Source organism: Schistocerca piceifrons, chromosome 1, assembly GCF_021461385.2.
Source record: "Schistocerca piceifrons isolate TAMUIC-IGC-003096 chromosome 1, iqSchPice1.1, whole genome shotgun sequence".
NCBI lineage: Eukaryota > Metazoa > Arthropoda > Insecta > Orthoptera > Acrididae > Schistocerca > Schistocerca piceifrons.
Window position 1 is genome coordinate 227,299,964 of NC_060138.1, and position 6,000 is coordinate 227,305,963.

Consider the following 6,000-nt stretch of genomic DNA (forward strand, 5'->3'; position numbering starts at 1 on the left):
AGAAGAGGTGTTTGTGGCACAACTTGACTACAAGAAGGGATCGGTTGGTAGGACATGTTCTGAGGCATCAAGGGATCACTAATTTAGTATTGGAGGGCAGCGTGGAGGGTAAAAATCGTAGAGGGGGACCAAGAGTTGAAAACACTAAGCAGATTCAGAAGGATGTAGGTTGCAGTAGGTACTGGGAGATGAAGAAGGTTGCACAGGATAGAGTAGCATGGAGAGCTGCTTCAAACCAGTCTCAGGACTGAAGACCACAACAACAACAACAACTACATATTGAGATCAGTTTCTTACGCTTTCAAACTGAAATGATATTCAAAGTGGTGTAGAGATACACTATGGGGATCAAAAGTATCCGGACACCCCCAAAAACGTACTTTTTTCACATTAGGTGCACTGTGCTGCCACCTACTGCCAGGTACTCAATATCAGCGACCTTATTAGACATTCAGAGACAACAGAATGGGGCGCTCCATGGAACTCACGGACTTCGAACGTGGTCAGGCGATTGGGTGTCACTTGTGTCATACGTCTGTACGTGAGATTTCCACACCCCTAAACATCCATAGGTCCACTGTTTCCGGTGATAGTGAGGTGGAAAAGTGAAGGGACACGTACAGCACAGAAGCGTACAGGCTGACCTCGCCTGTTGACTGACAGGGACCGCCAAGCTGCATCAGGATCCACTGCAAGTACTATGACAGTTAGGCGAGAGGTCAGAAAACTTGGATTTCATGGTCGAGCGGCTGCTCATAAGCCACACAAGCCGATAAATGCCAAATAACGCCTCGCTTGGTGTCAGGCCGTAAACATTGGACGATTGAACACTGGAAAAACTTTGTGTGGAGTGACGAATCACGGTACACAATGTGGCGATCCGATGGCAGGGTGTGTGGTTTGGTATGGCGAATGCCCAGTGAACGTCATCTGCCAGCATGTGTAGTGCCAACAGTAAAATGCGGAGACTGTGGTGTTACGGTGTGGTCTTGTTTTTCATGGAAGGGGCTTGCACTCCTTGTTGTTTTGCGTGGCGCTATCACAGAGGCTTACACTGATGTTTTAAGCACCTTCCTGCTTCCCACTGTTGAAGAGCAATTCCGGATTGGCGATTAAATCTTTCAACACGATCGAGCACCTGTTCATAATGCACGGCCTGTGATGGGGTGGTTAAACGACAGTATCATTCTGTAGTGGACTGACCTGCACAGAGTCCTGACCTGAATCCTATAGAACACGTTTGGGATGTTTTGGAATGGCGACTTCGCGCCAGGCGTCATCGATCGATATCGATACCTCTCCTCAGTGCAGCACTCAATGAAGAATGGGCTGCCATTCCTCAAGAAACCTTCCAGCACCTGACTTAACGTATGCCTGCGAGAGTGGAAGCTGTCATCAAGGCTAAGGATGGGCCAACACCATATTGAATTCCATCATTACCGACGGAGGGCGCCACGAACTTGTAAGTGATTATCAGCCAGGTGTCCGGATACTTTTGATCACATAGAGTAATCAACTACTGACTGATATACTGTATTAATGCTGCCTCTGGATCACGGGGTCTCGGGTTCAATGCCCGGCCGGATTGGGGATTTTCTCTTCCGGGGGACTGGGTGTTTGTGTTGTCCTCATCATTTCATCATCATTCGTGGCGAGATTGGACTGTGTAAAGATTGGGACTTTGTACGGGCGCTGATAACCGCGCAGTTGAGCGTCCGACAAACCAAACATCATCATCATAATACTGTATTAAATACTTAAGAAAACCAAAGGAAGTGAGAATGAATTAAGACTTTGATACTCAATACTGAAACTTAGTTAGGGAAGGTATATCAAGAATTTGTAGCTCTGAAAAGGAAGAAAATCCAGATTCAGTAAAAAACATGTAGAGAGTGGTAAGTAATTTGCATACGCAAGTATCTGAAACGAGAATTTCAAATCCAGAACTAATAATGGTAATACGTATTAAGTACAGAGCAGGATAAGTGAGAAAAGTGTCAGGGATGTAGTGTCTACTTTTCGTATTTAACAGGCCAGGAACCCTGTAAAGTCGTACAGTTGCTCACACCTGGATACATGGTGCACACAGAGTGTGGTTTATGTACGGTTCCTGAAGAGCATCTAAACGAATGTTTGACCTCTGCTGCCCGTTTCAGTGGCATATCATAAATAAATAGACACAAAAATATCTTAACCAATTTCTGTGCCATATTAGGTTAAAATGACAACATAGTGTGTGTCAAGAGAAATAAAAATTGTATTTTATCTATAATAAAAAAAGGATCAGCAGATTCTTTGTACTAAAGGTAGGAAAGCAAAAGGAAAGAAAAATGTAGTGTGAAACGGAAGATATAGAACTCAAGGTAAATATTTTCTTCATTCGGTTCGAGAATGATACTGCTCGTCTCGATGTAAAAGAAAGAATTGTGTGTCAATGATTTCTGCTTCTAGGCAAGAAATAACAAGAAGAATAATCTGGTAAAAATCGATGCTACATAGCATAAAGGGGAGAGTTTCTGTAAATTAGGAATCAAAAACACTGGATCAAGGAGGATATGATATACCGATCAAAGCACGGGGCGACAACTTACTGCAAAAAAAATCTTGAAAATAACGTTTGAGAAACTATGGGACGGGAAATCGTTTCTAGGTAACTTTCTAGACAATTACGAAAATTAATTGCACAATATCCATATTTTCTGTATGTGAAGGTATTAGATGTAATAAGTGAAGCCTAATAAGCTAGGTTAGGGTTACTATTCAGTCTCGCAGTAAGTTACTGGAAAACTTTCGCCTGATATAAGCTGCAGCAAAACGAGGCTATAGTGAAATATCCTCTGGCTGCAACAAAGGAGGCAGTAATGTCGATGGCTGTGTATTTGTCTCTACGTGGTGCGTGTTGTAAAGTCACTCAAGTGTCAATGTACAGAACTGCGCTAGTTTTTACGGCATTTTAGTATCATTCCAGTTGTTTGTTCAAACGGATAATCTGGAGTAATGTTCTCCCGTACAATTAGTAATGGGAATTCGTCCGATTACTCTTAGCTGATAAGGAATATACTTTCATCTGTTCAAAACATAAGATGTGGACCACTGAATTAGAAAAGCATTAGTAGTTATCTTGAAAAAGATCCACATCAGCGACGTCCCAAAACACTATCATAAGATGCAACAGATCACAATATGTCATTCTGTGAATGGTAATTAAAGCTAAGTTACACTCCTGGAAATTGAAATAAGAACACCGTGAATTCATTGTCCCAGGAAGGGGAAACTTTATTGAAACATTCCTGGGGTCAGATACATCACATGATCACACTGACAGAACCACAGGCACATAGACACAGGCAACAGAGCATGCACAATGTCGGCACTAGTACAGTGTATATCCACCTTTCGCAGCAATGCAGGCTGCTATTCTCCCATGGAGACGATCGTAGAGATACTGGATGTAGTCCTGTGGAACGGCTTGCCATGCTATTTCCACCTGGCCCCTCAGTTGGACCAGCGTTCGTGCTGGACGTGCAGACCGCGTGAGACGACGCTTCATCCAGTCCCAAACATGCTCAATGGGGGACAGATCCGGAGATCTTGCTGGCCGGGGTAGTTGACTTACACCTTCTAGAGCACGTTGGGTGGCACGGGATACATGCGGACGTGCATTGTCCTGTTGGAACAGCAAGTTCCCTTGCCGGTCTAGGAATGGTAGAACGATGGGTTCGATGACGGTTTGGATGTACCGTGCACTATTCAGTGTCCCCTCGACGATCACCAGTGGTGTACGGCCAGTGTAGGAGATCGCTCCCCACACCATGATGCCGGGTGTTGGCCCTGTGTGCCTCGGTCGTATGCAGTCCTGATTTTGGCGCTCACCTGCACGGCGCCAAACACGCATACGACCATCATTGGCACCAAGGCAGAAGCGACTCTCATCGCTGAAGACGACACGTCTCCATTCGTCCCTCCATTCACGCCTGTCGCGACACCACTGGAGGCGGGCTGCACGATGTTGGGGCGTGAGCGGAAGACGGCCTAACGGTGTGCGGGACCGTAGCCCAGCTTCATGGAGACGGTTGCGAATGGTCCTCGCCGATACCCCAGGAGCAACAGTGTCCCTAATTTGCTGGGAAGTGGCGGTGCGGTCCCCTACGGCACTGCGTAGGATCCTACGGTCTTGGCGTGTATCCGTGCGTCGCTGCGGTCCGGTCCCAGGTCGACGGGCACGTGCACCTTCCGCCGACCACTGGCGACAACATCGATGTACTGTGGAGACCTCACGCCCCACGTGTTGAGCAATTCGGCGGTACGTCCACCCGGCCTCCCGCATGCCCACTATACGCCCTCTCTCAAAGTCCGTCAACTGCACATACGGTTCACGTCCACGCTGTCGCGGCATGCTACCAGTGTTAAAGACTGCGATGGAGCTCCGTATGCCACGGCAAACTGGCTGACACTGACGGCGGCGGTGCACAAATGCTGCGCAGCTAGCGCCATTCGACGGCCAACACCGTGTTTCCTGGTGTGTCCGCTGTGCCGTGCGTGTGATCATTGCTTGTACAGCCCTCTCGCAGTGTCCGGAGCAAGTATGGTGGGTCTGACACACCGGTGTCAATGTGTTCTTTTTTCCATTTCCAGGAGTGTACATTATATTTGAAGAATTCACAAGAAGAAATGCAGCATGGTTAAAAATTTTGTTGAATTCTGATCAAAAGCAAACAGAAAAACATTTCTCAGTTATGTTCGGATTATCCGATTTTGCGCTGCTTTTTGTTATTGTGAATGACACGAGACAACCATTTGACGTCAGGCATGAAAAGTAATCAGCTGTGGGCTATTTCGTGTATCTGAAAGGCTACGCCCTAGTTTTTTCGAAATGCAAAAATTATTCATCTTGCTGATTGTCCTGCAAAGGGCAGTGCAATAACTTGCGAACACGAATGTACTAGACCAGGGCTTCCCAACCTGTGGTCCGCGGACCCCTTAGGGGTCCGCCGGCTCTTTCTAGGGGGTCCGCGGCCACCTTTCACCAAATCGTGTAAAATAATGAGTAAAATAATTGAATAAAAATGTGAAAATCAAATTCATCACTATTTTTTTCGTGTAAAAAACATGTGTACTTTTACTTCAAGTCGTATCCCCAAGCAGTCTTTGCGGTTCCTAAGTGAGAATGTATACACAGTTTAGTGCCGGAAAATGTGGCTTCTCTGATCGACTGTTTAGCACCAATACGCGGGTCGTTTGTGCGCTGGCTCACGGCGCTAGATGCGCTGAAACCTTTTACGAATGCGCGGAGCGAGCTTTGTCAACCAATCACAGTGCTCGCTGGCATGTATGCGGCCCCAGCATCATTAAATCTTAAACTTGCCTTGTCAGTGCACTACCTGTTTCATAAGTCGATTTTTGACCAGTTGATTACTTCTAAAATGGATCGGTGGCCGAAGTCAGGATCATTGAAGATGGCTGCAGTTTCTCCATTGCCTTCACAACAAGGGAAGTTTCCAGTTGAAATGAATGAGGAGGGAGGACGACCAAAGGAAGACTTTACACACATTTGCGGATTTCACGAAAAACCACACACACACACACACACACACACACACACACACACACACACACACACACACACACACGACTGTTACGAAATATGCATGCTCCTTACACAACAGTAGCCAAACAGTGGAAGTGAACAAACCATAAGCGATAGCTTGTCAACAGCGAACAGTTTGGACGTGACGTCGATTGCTCTTGGAGGAAGAAAGCTGCATCGTTGGAAATTTCAATTACCTAGTAATTTTAATCAGGCTATAGTGTGTTGAACAAAGGGAGTAAATCCACTAGTAAGTGTCTGGATATAGGGTCATTGGGAACATGGCACCTGCATTAAGAAGCTTTTAGTTCCCATGGGTTTCAAAAATGGTTCAAATGGCTCTGAGCACTATGGGACTTAACATCTGTGGTCATCAGTCCCCTAGAACTTAGAACTACTTAAACCTAACTAAC